General features: G+C 44.0%; 1 protein-coding gene and 1 non-coding gene across 3 annotated transcripts in view; both read right to left on the bottom strand.

Moving 5' to 3' along the window:
* The window catches only part of LOC123766220 (uncharacterized protein C1orf87), a 38655-nt gene extending 28461 nt beyond the window's left edge, over positions 1-10194 (bottom strand). Inside the window, exons 1-2 of one of the 2 annotated variants that reach the window (XM_045755217.2) lie at positions 9033-10194; positions 6299-6424 (exon numbers count right to left, since the gene is read on the bottom strand). The gene's annotated coding sequence lies outside the window, so the exon portion shown is untranslated. The remainder of the gene's footprint in view (positions 1-6298; positions 6425-9032) is intronic. The other variant, XM_045755218.2, reaches the window with a different exon arrangement.
* On the bottom strand, positions 7844-7916 carry TRNAK-CUU (transfer RNA lysine (anticodon CUU)). The gene has a single exon. It is a non-coding gene; the product is annotated as a tRNA-Lys (tRNA).
* Positions 10195-13928: the final 3734 nt, after the last annotated feature.

Below are 13928 nucleotides of genomic sequence, written 5' to 3'. Positions count from 1 at the left end.
TACGTCCAAATTTGGACGTAGCGCGCATACCAGCCAAAAGTGACGTTATTTTTAAGAGGACGGGCTGAACATCAACGGTGCTCACCTAATGTCTCCCATCTTTAAGTGATTTCTGGCTTATTCTTCGAATATTCTATTTCAACCTGGTGCCTCATTTTATAACATTCCTTTACCCAATCTTCCCCATGACACCCCCACCGTCCCCATTCTCCTTGTTCCTCTCTTCGTCACCCCCCCCTTCTTTCTCCCCCCATCCCCCTTTCTCCCCATTCTCACAGAAAATGTGTTATTGAGAAGCACTGAAACAACTATACGGGTCTCAGAAAATATTATTACGATCATGTAAAACTCTATGGGAAGCACACCATATATTTCACACCTGACTCCATAAAAATCCCATAGGAGTGTTTATAATCACTAATATTTCTTTAAAAAATTAACTTAAGACCGTCCCGCACCCGAGACCATAATAGCTGAGCATTTGGGTGAGACTAGCCCCAAGCATCTGGCCTCCACCTTTGGATAGACAGATAGACATTCTCTCTTATAGTATAGATATGTTTAATGGGTGTCATGCGTGACACAATTTAGATGGACATACATTTAGTGGTCTGAATACTTAGAACATGATTACCGCTATGCGTACTGTAGGCCGCAAAATTATATTTATAAAACAACTTAAACAAATTTTATTGTATATTAATAATTTTTTTCACCGGGTATATTGACCCCCCAACCAGCGCGTCTCAGAGAATTGCCTGGCGGGCCCATCACATGTTTTCCAAGGATCCAAAGCCTAACCACCGTAAGCACAATTAGGTGAGTATAAGCATGACAACTGCTCTATTAGCATGAGGGTAATATTAGCATTTTAATCAAGCCAATTTATTCATTAAGTCTAATGTAAACATAACCTCAGCTCAGTAAATGTGAGGCGGGCCATGAAGTCTTGGAATCAGTGGGTTTGTGACCTCAACTCAGGAAAGTTGGGAACCAATACGGCAGAGCATCTCATAGCTGTTGATTACTGTGTTCTATACAGATCTATTCTCTATCACATGAGGTAAGGCCGTCTACGTCAAGGGAACACAATATCTCTAACCCCAGCTTCCTGAGTTGGACCTTCAAGTTCCTCGTAATCTTAAAGCAACACCATTTATATGCTGAAGTTTCTTAAGCTTTTCAAATAAGAAACATTACTCGTACCATTTTGCTGCGGAATATAGCCTGGTGAGCTGTAACTCTAGTCATATCACACAGTTTAATTGTCACTTCCCGGAAGTTAATGTTTTATACTGAATTCTTGAGGTTATCTTGAGATGATTTCGGGGCTTTAGTGTCCCCGCGGCCCTGTTTTCGACCAGGCCTCCACCCCCAGGAAGCAGCCCCTAGCAGCTGTTTAACTCCCAGGTACCTATTTACTGCTAAGTATGAATGTTCACACTTCGCATCTGTCTGTGATAATGTGCTAGTAAGGGAGCTGCCTACTATTTAGTTTTGTTTTTTCAATTTTATTAATTAATTTAGATGTTTAATTACACACTTAGCACTTGATATGTTTTCCGCCTGTTTCGTGAGATACAATGATGAGGAGCAGGGGCCAGATTCACGAAGCAGTTACGCAAGTACTTACGAACGTGTACATCTTTCCTCAATCTTTGACGGCTTTATTTACATTTATTAAACAGTTTACAAGCATGAAAACTTGCCAATCAACTGTTCTTATTGTTATAAACAGCCTCCTGGTGCTTTGGAGCTCATTAATTGTTTAATAATTGTAAACAAAGCCGTCAAAGATTGGGAAAAGATGGACAGGTTCGCAAGTGCTTGCGGAACTGCTTCGTGAATCTGGCCCCCAGGCTCCTGCGGGTACAGTTTTCTTGAAGAGATTGTCAGTGTTATGGTGTTGAGGTCTATCAACCACCAGAAGAACATTAGTCACTCTAAGACCTCGCTGAGTATCCAGAATGTATAATTCTTTATTCCTGAACATAGTTCAGATCTAAGATAAACTCTATGTATGTAAATATACATAGAGAAGTGAGGTACACTTCAGGGTGTATAATTTCCCCTTTTGCGTCAGTTATGGAAGGTGTTGGGATCAATGACACCCCCTACCTCCCCCCTCCCACCCACACACACACACACACACACACACACACACACACACACACATCCTGGGAATGTCGACCACGATGCCTGCTTGTGTATTGATGCAGGAGGAAGGAGGTCGTTGTTATCATTTGTTCACCCGAGCAACACATTTGTGTCTCCCAAGTTACGCAGCGTCGGGTGTCGACTTAACACTTGGATAAAATTATATAAAATAAAATGATTATTATAACACGTGGATAAAATTACAAACTAATTCCTGGTCTTGACATGAGGGTTCAACGACCCTCTGGAGTGACCCATTTACCAGAGTATGGTAATTATTGGGGTTTCATCACTGATATATGCAGGAATAAAACAACCAATATTACACTGAGATTCTAAGATCAATATGAATGGTTCACACCATTAAAACAAAAAAACATAAACGCAAAATCGATACATCATTGTGAATATTATGACCAAATGTTTTTAGTATGGCCCGCTGACCCGCTAACTATCCTAGGAAGAAACATTTCTGAATAATTAAAAGCACTTTGAGTGGGATTGGGTGGTTATTAATAGGAGCTGCCTCGTATGGACCAATAGGCCTTCTGCAGTCACCTTGTTCTTATATTCTTATGTTCACTAGCTGACAACTGAGGTGTGAGCGGTAACTACTGTGTAGTCGAGACTCCAGGTTGACCTTTGACGACGACTGGACGTCTGGACACTTCCTCCGCCTTGGGGCACCAGATCATGTCCCTTTGGTGTCTCGATACTGCCGTCAGGCACTCACGGTCCTCACTGTTAACAACGGCCCGGACTGCTGCCACACCTGGCGGCGCACTTATCGCCTGGGGTCACAGGCAAGTTAATAGACTGTTAATGTTTTCTGGCTTGTTCTTCGGGCAGGGAGACGGTGTCCGGCGCCGGCTTGGCCGAGAGGTGCAGGTAGATGACGTCTTGGGGTCAGGGTCAAGCTCATATTAACACCTCAACCACTCAAGTGATTAATGAATTAAGTGATTCTCACTTTACAACAAAATTAAAAAAAATAGGTTCTTGTTGGTTTGATCTAGAGTAAATAGGTTTGCGTGTGGAGGGTGAAGGGGGCGCGTACTGTGTGTCCTAGATAACACCGGACATGAATTGACGTGGTGTTCGATATTGGCGGCGGGTGATCAACCATCGCGTGCACTCCAAGTGCCAACTGGCCATGAACGTGTTATTAAGCAGACCAAGACGAAGCCTGGCTCAAGCAGACGAAGCCTGGCTCAAGCAGCAGTTACCACCACTAATTTCACGGCTATCAACTTAGGATACAGAGGCCAGATTCACGAAGTAGTTACGCAAGTACTTACGAACGTGTACATCTTTCCTCAATCTACGACGGCTTTGGTTACATTTATTAAACAATTTATAAGCATGAAAACTTCCCAATCAACTGTTGTTATTGTTATAAACAGCTTCCTGGTGCTTCAGAGCTTATTAACTGTTTAATAATTGTAAACAAAGCCGACAAAGATTGAGAACAGATGTACAGGTTCGTAAGTGCTTGTGTAACTGCTTCGTGAATCTGGCCCCAGGCCAGTGACCAAAACATGCTGGCGCTTCAGCTGTTCGAAACCTTGTAAATGTATGACTACCACACACTGGTATTCAATACATGTATAGAATCTAAGCATTACTGCAGATAATTGTACACAAAATTTGCAGTTGTGCCTTAAATCATTTAGAGCTCTTGGCATGTATCAGTCCCTGTGCCGTACGGCGCCCCATACTTATGTGTATATCGTTTAGCCCGGAGGGGAGGGAATTATCAGGGAGAAAGAGCCAAGCCATTACGACTCTATAGCACTTGGAAGACAACCCATCCTCGACTCAAGTCCATTACATTCAGCGGTCAACCCCACAGACGCATTCATAAATTTTAACATGCTGTTCATTCAAAACGGGAATTTTCTCAAGTATAAATTAATATTATAATATATTAGGATATTGTTTATAAATAGGCATAGGTTAGGTTAGGTTAGGTGTTTAGGTTCTGTTGGCGATTATTTGTATTTGTAGTACGTGGGTGAAGCATTTATAGCGTTGTGATTCGAACAAAATTCGTCCGTGAAGCACTTGTTCCGGATATGTTCGAACGTCAGCAGTTGTGAATCGTGTATAAACCTTTTTTTTCATTCATAAACAGGGGGTTTGGCGGGTGCATGGAATCACTTTTGGATCTTTGTTTGGAGGACGGGCTGTGCAAGGGATTGAACGCCGACCTGCATGAAGCGAGACCGTTGCTTCAAGCAGGTCGGCGCTTCAAGTTTAGCCCGGACTTGAAAGTTGGTGAGTAAATTAGGTTTTAGGCCATAATAGCTCTCCAAGTGGTGAGAGCCTTAAGCCCAACACCGAACATAAAGGAGTATTTCTGGAGAGCTCAGCCGCGTCTCCCTCGCTAATTATATCGTTTTCCGATTGGCCGAATTAGCCTGACAAGAAATGTTAAGTTATGGGGGCTAAATTTACTCCATAATTATAAATGATTTATTTGTCAGCCTATACTGAGCCCGCGTTGATGTGCTTCAGCACTTGGGTTCCGCCTACATTCGTTCACGTTATGGTACAAGCTATACCTGGTTGATACCTGGTTGATGGGGTTCTGGGACTTCTACTCCCCAAGCCCGGCCCGAGGCCAAGCTTGACTTGTGAGAGTTTGGTCCACTAGGCTGTTGCTTGGAGCAGGATTTCCCTATGGAAATGGAAATTCCCCTATGGAACCGCTTGGGTTCTGTTGTTACATACTTGTGTAACTATGAATGAAGTGTGTCACCACTACTTAACTCTGATCCTTGCCACTTCTTCACTACTCCAAAACTGAGCATCTTGTCCTTCGTGTCCCTACAGCACATCTGAGACAGTCACCACACACCACCCACGTTATCTCTGTATGGGATGCTGAACTTTTGCCCTTATCTGGCGGCTTTTTTAGTGTTGTTATAGATTCAGCTACTCGGAACAAGTTCCAAGTAGCACGGGCTATGGTGAGCCCGTAACTTACCTGGCACAGGAGCGGGGCAAGTAGCACGGGCTATGGTGAGCCCGTAACTTACCTGGCACAGGAGCGGGGCAAGTAGCACGGGCTATGGTGAGCCCGTAACTTACCTGGCACAGGAGCGGGGCAAGTAGCACGGGCTATGGTGAGCCCGTAACTTACCTGGCACAGGAGCGGTGCCTGCGCTTTTTCCGTATTTACTATACACTATATACTATAGTTTGCCTCTGTTTCTGTCCTTGGGAACTTAGCCTGTATCTGTGCCATTATTTGGTACCTCCCACACCGCCTGACAACTGGGTGGACAGCGCTTCGGATTCACAGTCCTGAGGTTCCGGGTTCGATCCCCAGTGGAAGCGGAGACAAATGGGCAAAATGTTTCTTTCACCCTGATTCCCCTCTTACCTAGCAGTAAATAGATACCTGGGAGTTAGACAGCTGCTACGGGTTGCTTCCTGGGGGGGGGGGGGGGTAACAAAAAGGAGGCCTGGTCGAGAACCGGGCCGCAGAGACGCTAAACCCCAAAATCATCTCAAGATAACACCAGTTACTCCGTTTGCTTTATTATTTCATCGTATTAAGTCCGGTGTGTTCACGGTAAACCTTTCTTCTTCCCTTCAATGACGCGAGGCTCAACTGCTTTAATGTCTTAATAACTTCTTTCTTTCAGTTTCACGAAAGGTATTCAAGAATATACAGAGTTCTGAATAATTCTCGGTCGTATTTCTAAAGCAAATTCTTACATTTCTTTGCCAGTGACGTTACCCAGTTTATATTGTTACAGCCGGATGGGTTTTTTCAGGCTCTTTATTTGCCCCTCTTCTGGCGTTATCTTGAGGTTATCTTGAGATGATTTCGGGGCTTTAGTGTCCCCGCGGCCCGGTACTCGACCAGGCCTCCACCCCCAGGAAGCAGCCCGTGACAGCTGACTAACACCCAGGTACCTATTTTACTGCTAGGTAACAGGGGCATAGGGTGAAAGAAACTCTGCCCATTGTTTCTCGCCGGCGCCTGGGATCGAACCCAGGACCACAGGATCACAAATCCAGCGTGCTGTCCGCTCGGCCGACCGGCTCCCAACGACCGGCGTCACTTAACTTCACAAATGATACCCTGGTCGTGGACCACTTTACCCTGGCACCCATCTTAATTAATTACCTTGCGCTGACTCGAGATGAATTCCAGCAGCCACTTGTCATTCCATTTCAGCAGTTTGTCCAAGTCAGCCGAGAGTGGTTTGGAGCCGTCCACCAGCCGTGTTGTCTTCATCGTTTCACGCGACATCTGCAAACATCATTAAACAGACATTAAACATTAAGCAAACATCATTAAAGAGAGTCTCACCTTCGGTACACCGTATAAACACATAACAAGAGGATGTGTTCAATGAGTTTGAACATCCTAATTAGAACAATAGGATGTGTTCAATGGGTTTGTACATCCTAATTAGAACAATAGGATGTGTTCAATGAGTTTGAACATCCTAATTAGAACAATAGGATGTGTTCAATGGGTTTGTACATCCTAATTAGAACAATAGGATGTGTTCAATGAGTCTGAACATCCTAATTAGAACAATAGGATATGTTCAATGAGTCTGAACATCCTAATTAGAACAATAGGATGTGTTCAATGGGTTTGTACATCCTAATTAGAACAATAGGATGTGTTCAATGGGTTTGTACATCCTAATTAGAACAATAGGATGTGTTCAATGAGTTTGAACATCCTAACTAGAACAATAGGATGTGTTCAATGGGTTTGTACATCCTAATTAGAACAATAGGATGTGTTCAATGGGTTTGTACATCCTAATTAGAACAATAGGATGTGTTCAATGAGTCTGAACATCCTAATTAGAACAATAGGATGTGTTCAATGAGTCTGAACATCCTAATTAGAACAATAGGATGTGTTCAATGGGTTTGTACATCCTAATTAGAACAATAGGATGTGTTCAATGGGTTTGTACATCCTAATTAGAACAATAGGATGTGTTCAATGAGTTTGAACATCCTAACTAGAACAATAGGATGTGTTCAATGGGTTTGTACATCCTAATTAGAACAATAGGATGTGTTCAATGAGTTTGAACATCCTAATTAGAACAATAGGATGTGTTCAATGAGTCTGAACATCCTAATTAGAACAATAGGATGTGTTCAATGAGTTTGAACATCCTAATTAGAACAATAGGATGTGTTCAATGGGTTTGAACATCCTAATTAGAACAATAGGATGTGTTCAATGGGTTTGTACATCCTAATTAGAACAATAGGATGTGTTCAATGAGTCTGAACATCCTAATTAGAACAATAGGATGTGTTCAATGAGTTTGTACATCCTAATTAGAACAATAGGATGTGTTCAATGGGTTTGTACATCCTAATTAGAACAATAGGATGTGTTCAATGAGTTTGTACATCCTAATTAGAACAATAGGATGTGTTCAATGAGTCTGAACATCCTAATTAGAACAATAGGATGTGTTCTGCGCTGTTTGCTTTTCGAACGTCAAATTATGTTTAACTCCATGATTTTTTTTTTGCTTATCTTTCGTAATTCAGAGTTTTTTTTATCCCTGACTTGATTATATATTTTGTGGGCTACTCACCAGTGACAGTTCTTTTGCCATTTTTTGGAACCTATTTACTGCTAGGTGAACAGATGCATCAGGCTGAAAGAAACCCATTAAAAATGTATCGCCCAACGTGGGGCTCGAACCCACGACCCCGAGATTAAGAGTCTCGTGCTCTACCGACTGAGCTAGCCGGGCTGTGCTTGTGTGTGTGTGTGTGTACTTAGTTACCTAGTTGTGCTTACGGGGGGTTGAGCTCTGGCTCTGTGGTCCCGCCTCTCGACTGTCAATCAACAGGTGTACAGATTCCTGAGCCTATTGGGCTCTATCGTATCTACACTTGAAACTGTGTATGGAGTCAGCCTTCACCACATCACTTCCTAATGCATTCCAGTTGTCTACTACCCTGACACTGAAAAAATTGTTTCTAACGTCTCTATGGCTCATTTGGGCATTCAGTTTCCACCTGTGTCCCCCTAGATGTGTGTGTGTGTGTGTGTGTGTGTGTGTGTGTGTGTGTGTGTGTGTTTAAATTACCTTCCTCCTCTTTTTTTTTAAAGTTCATTAAAAGTTTATGTTCATATGTTTACACGCAACCACCACCACCATCACCACCACCCTTACTACCACCACCACTACTACTACTACTCCGACATTGTGTTACTACTACTACCATTAATAGCATTATGTTACGTTACATTATGTTACATAATGTAGCCAGTGTTACTACCGATGAGTCTACTGAAAGACAACACCCAATGTACGACCCATTAAAAGTTATATACAGGTGATTGTATGATTCCAGGAACGGAGTTAAGAATCAGAATTACAATCCCCCCCCCTCTCCCCCTCTACGACACTTCTTCCTAGATTCCTACCCCTCCCTCCCTCCCCCCCCTCCACCTTCGTGACCGGGCCTCACACCTCTGTAACCAGGAAGCTACAGGTTGTCCAAACGAATGTGAATGTTGCAATAAATATTCCTGGGTGCAATTGCTGCTACTATTGATGTTATTACAGGACCGTACTCTTACTGCAGTTACTATTCCCGCCACAAATCTCCACCACAATCTACTTGAGAATGGTCCAGGACGGACCGAAACGTCGTCGTCCCTTCACCTTCTAGTGTGTGGTCTGGTCAACATACTTTAGCCACGTTATTGTGACTCATCGCCTGCACTACTCCCGCTTTTATTTGCTCTTTTTTAACTCTTCTAGCATATCTGGATGTTGTTGGTGGCGTGGGTGCTACTGTCGCAGCGGCGACAACTGCTTCTGCTACTTCTACGACTGTGTTTAGATTGTAGCGCTTACTTGGGTGTACTGCAGAAGTCGCCCCGGTGTTGGTGGAAGGCGTTCGTGAATACGACTCCGTCTTCCTTTTAAGAACGGTGTATCCGGACAACAACTTAATCCGCCCGGATATTTGCTCCACTTTCTTGAATTCCTGCATTATTTAATTTCTCCATCATTTTCAAGTACTTGTCTTGAGTACTTGAATTAAAAAAAAAGAATCACGACACGTACCGAGTCTCTTTAATTGTTGTGAACTAGTCAATTCTCAATTTATTAACACCGAATTGAATGTTGGATTGAAGGCACTGACACAAAGGCACAAATTTGGAATTTGAAGGCACAAATTCCAGCTGGAATTTAGGATTCGTGTCTTGATGACCCGGTGCCGTTAAACACCACCCACAACAGCGGAAGAAATCCACCATCATGAGGCAACATACGCACAATGACAGGTGTTTTCCACAAAGAAATGGTGATTTGAGACTCCCGCTTGAAGCCACATAAAATAGTGACTTAATAATCGCTATTCAGGTCACATGAATAACACCGTAACAATCCATCTTGAAGTCACGCGAACAATTATGTAAGAATCCGTCTTGAAGCCACACGAATGATGACGTCAAATCAGCCTCGTCTTCACAGGAGTGTTTTAAGAAAATCCACCACACTGGCTCAGCGGTCAGTGGTAATCCCCTAAAAATATGAAGAAAGCCTCAAACGTACCGTCTATTACAGGCTGGCTATAGCCCGGGCTACATGGAAACTTTGTTCAAGAGCAGCTGAACCTAAACAACAACAGCGCCGTCTACCAAATGTCTTAGACACTTCCACTGGCTTCAGCGCCCGTCTTCGCATACTGGTATCCAGGACACGTCTCTAAATATTCGGCGTAAACACACGAATTTCCTTTTTATAAGACTTAACATTTGAACTTCCATAATTTACAGGAATTTTTCAACAAGTGTATGCACGAGTACTTTCAATAATAAATGTATATTAGGGCACGCGTAGTGTGGTGACCCGCGGTGTGGTATTGTGACGAGAGGAGCCACCAGGCTTGGTGATCCTGGTGCGTGAGTCTGCGGTATAGGGCGTGCTGCTTCGTCAGGAGGCCGGGCGGAGTGAGCAGGGGTTGGCTGAGGGAGAGAGACAGAGAGGCAGAGTAGTGGCGCGACTGTGGGAGGGAGGAGGGGGGAGAGAGCTTGGCGTGGCGTGGTGGTGGTGGTGGTGGTGGTTGGGGGGGTTTGTGTCCCAGGTCGGGGAGGGGGCAGTGCCGGAGGGGTTGCCGGGTGCCACTCTCACCTTCTTCCGTGGCACCAGCCACGCACACAAGCACACCTACGGCTATGAACGTGCCACAGGTAGAGTGCGTCCAACACCCGCACATAATCAGCCAGGGCGCCACCTGAACACGAGTAACAACATGAAGAGGAACCTCGCGCACGCTGCTGGCCAAAGTTCCTCCCGCGAAACTTTTACTCAGTCACTGCGTTAAGCAAGTGACACACACACACACACACACACACACACACACACACACACACACACACACACACACACACACACACACACACACACACATTGTGTGTGGAGTCATTGCTGTAAACAACCGATAGCTAGAAAGGCGGGATCCAAGAGTCAATGCTCGATCCTGCAAGCACACATAGGTGAGTACAAATAGGTGAGTACACACACATGACCTCACACTTGGTAACTAACTACTGTCGCACAAATAGGCTCCAACACACACACTGAAACGTACATGGGAACACTTACATAACAAGCCACGTACATGGGAACACTTACATAACAAGCCACGTACATGGGAACACTAACATAACAAGCCACGTACATGGGCACACTTACATAACAAGCCACGTACATGGGAACACTTACATAACAAGCCACGTACATGGGAACACTTACATAACAAGCCACGCACATGGGAACACGTACATAACAAGCCACGCACATGGGAACACTTACATAACAAGCCACGCACATGGGAACACTTACATAACAAGCCACGTACATGGGAACACTTACATAACAAGCCACGCACATGGGCACACTTACATAACAAGCCACGTACATGGGAACACTTACATAACAAGCCACGCACATGGGAACACGTACATAACAAGCCACGCACATGGGAACACTTACATAACAAGCCACGCACATGGGAACACGTACATAACAAGCCACGCACATGGGAACACTTACATAACAAGCCACGTACATGGGAACACTTACATAACAAGCCACGCACATGGGAACACGTACATAACAAGCCACGCACATGGGAACACTTACATAACAAGCCACGCACATGGGCACACTTACATAACAAGCCACGCACATGGGAACACTTACATAACAAGCCTCGTACATGGGAGCAGTTACATAACAAGCCTCGTACATGGGAGCAGTTACATAACAAGCCACGCACATGGGAACACTTACATAACAAGCCTCGTACATGGGAGCACTTACATAACAAGCCACGTACATGGGCACACTTACATAACAAGCCTCGTACATGGGAGCACTTACATAACAAGCCACGTAAGATGTGAGCCGCTGTGCCTGTAGCCATGACGACACTGGTGCTGACCCTGGGGGGCGGGGGGGGGGCGGGCGGGGGGGGGGGGGGGCAGGGGAGAGCGGGGCATACAAACACGTCCTGCCCCCCACCTCCCACCTCCCACCTCCCCCCGTCCAAACCCTCCCTTCCCCACCACTTAATTGCCTCCCTCAACCTACAGCAATGTAAACGCTCATCACTTTAAGGGAACCCTTAATTAAATCAATAACTTTAGTCTTATAAATATCCGGAAGAATGATAATTGGTAATAAGAGACATTATTCTACCAGCAGTGGGCAATTCTTCTCGGAGCCACACTGCAATGTAGTTTGAATGTTCGGGAAATTTGTTTGTATCTTGTGTTAACTGATTTGTAAATGTATACTAATTTAGGAATGTAAAGTGTTTTAATCCGCACGCGGAATTCATTTAGAAAATACCTTACTGGGAGAAATAGGCTGAGCTTGTCAGAGAGGTAGTTCAAATTATTAATTACAACTGTACTGTATTGTAAGTACAGTACTGTAAGTAGTACTAAGTACTACTAAGTACTAAGTACTAAGTACTACTAAGTACTACTAGTACTAAGTACTAAGTAGTACTGTAAGTAAGTACTAACTGTACTGTACCCAGCGTTGGCTTGGGTAATCTGTCTCTCCCCCATCTCCCTATTTCACCTCTCTTTTTCTCCTTCACTCGATCCCCACATTCCCCTTTTCCTTCCCACCTTCTCTTTCCTCCTCTCCCTCCCTTTTCTGCCGCACCCCCCCCCCCCCCTCACTCCCATCTCCCTATTTCTCCTCCTTTTCTTACCTTTTCCCCGTCTAGCCTCCAACCTCGATTAGACAGATATATCCAAATATATTGGAGTATACCCGGCTGCGCCCGGGTCTCTTCCCTCTCTTACGGTCTTCCACTCCATGGCTCCTTTCCCTTGGTTTTCCCTTTCATCCCTTTCCCTCTTTCCTTCTTTTCCCAGAAAATTGATTACTAAGAAGCGCTGAAACAACTGCACACGTTTCTCAGAAAATATATTACTACGGATCACTAAAAAAAACAACTAGGGAAAACACATCAAGTATTTCACACGAGACTCCAATAAAATGGGAAAGGGGGTATCTATGGTAATATTTATTACAACATTTAACTTAGGCCGACCCCGACCAGCTTATGTCCTTCCCATACACATGACCATTCCCCCTGCAAAGATGGGTGAGACTAGCCCGAAGCGTTTGGCCCCCAACTTTCAATAAGCAAAAATAAGCAAACGACAGACACTCACTCTTGTACATACTAGATCTCTTATAGTGTTATTGATTGTTTAGATTGTTAAAATAATTTGCTACAATGTTAACCGTAAGGGAAATTTTGGTCAAAATACATTTTTTAAAGAAATTTTACCAAAAACGACAGAAGTACCTTTACCAAAATTGACTCATTCCTGTAATTCTGTTAATATTACAGATAGTTTAAATATTCTCCTATAGTCTTATTGGTAATGAAAATTTAAAGTGAATACATCAAAATGACGTTGGATATATACTCCTTTTGTTAAGGAAATTTGACCATAAAGGAAAACAACTTCTCATATTATACCCAACTTTAACCCGTTTCAAATTCTATTGTTATAAAGGTAACTTCATGCACTGAACACTTCAATATGCACCAACTAAATACCACAATGTTCTATTATCATTCATATATTATCATGCTATTTTGTGTTATAAAAAAAAACAATCCTAACCAAAATTTAGCCAAATTCTCGCATAATTCCGTTAAATATTGATCACGAGTATTTTGTCCGCTAGGTTCGCTTGTCATCAATATATTACTAAGACAATATTACTCTTAAAATTTTGGACAGCTTTCTTCTCTCACTCCTCACATGTGACTCTTCACTCCAGCACCAGCTTAACCATGCTGCAGGTAGTGTGGTGGTTATCTTGAGGTTATCTTGAGATGATTTCGGGGACTTTTCAGTGTCCCGCGGCCCGGTCCTCGACCAGGCCTCCACCCCCAGGAAGCAGCCCGTGACAGCTGACTAACACCCAGGTACCTATTTTACTGCTAAGGTGAAAGAAACTTTGCCCATTGTTTCTCGCCGGCGCCTGGGATCGAACCCAGGACCACAGGATCACTAAGCCCAGTGTGCTGTCCGCTCGGCCGACCGGCTCCCTGCCACTGGTTGGTACACTCTGCTCGTACACTAATGGTCTCGGGTTTGATTGCCAGGGGAGGCCGAGAGGTTTGTACACGAGTCTTCATACCTGATGCTTCTGTTTACCTAGTAGTAAATAGGTGTCTGTGAGTTAGGCCACTGTTGTGGA

The sequence above is a fragment of the Procambarus clarkii genome, chromosome 9, assembly GCF_040958095.1.
Source record: "Procambarus clarkii isolate CNS0578487 chromosome 9, FALCON_Pclarkii_2.0, whole genome shotgun sequence".
In the NCBI taxonomy this organism is placed as follows: Eukaryota; Metazoa; Arthropoda; class Malacostraca; order Decapoda; family Cambaridae; genus Procambarus; species Procambarus clarkii.
This window is presented reverse-complemented; position numbering and strand designations above follow the sequence as displayed.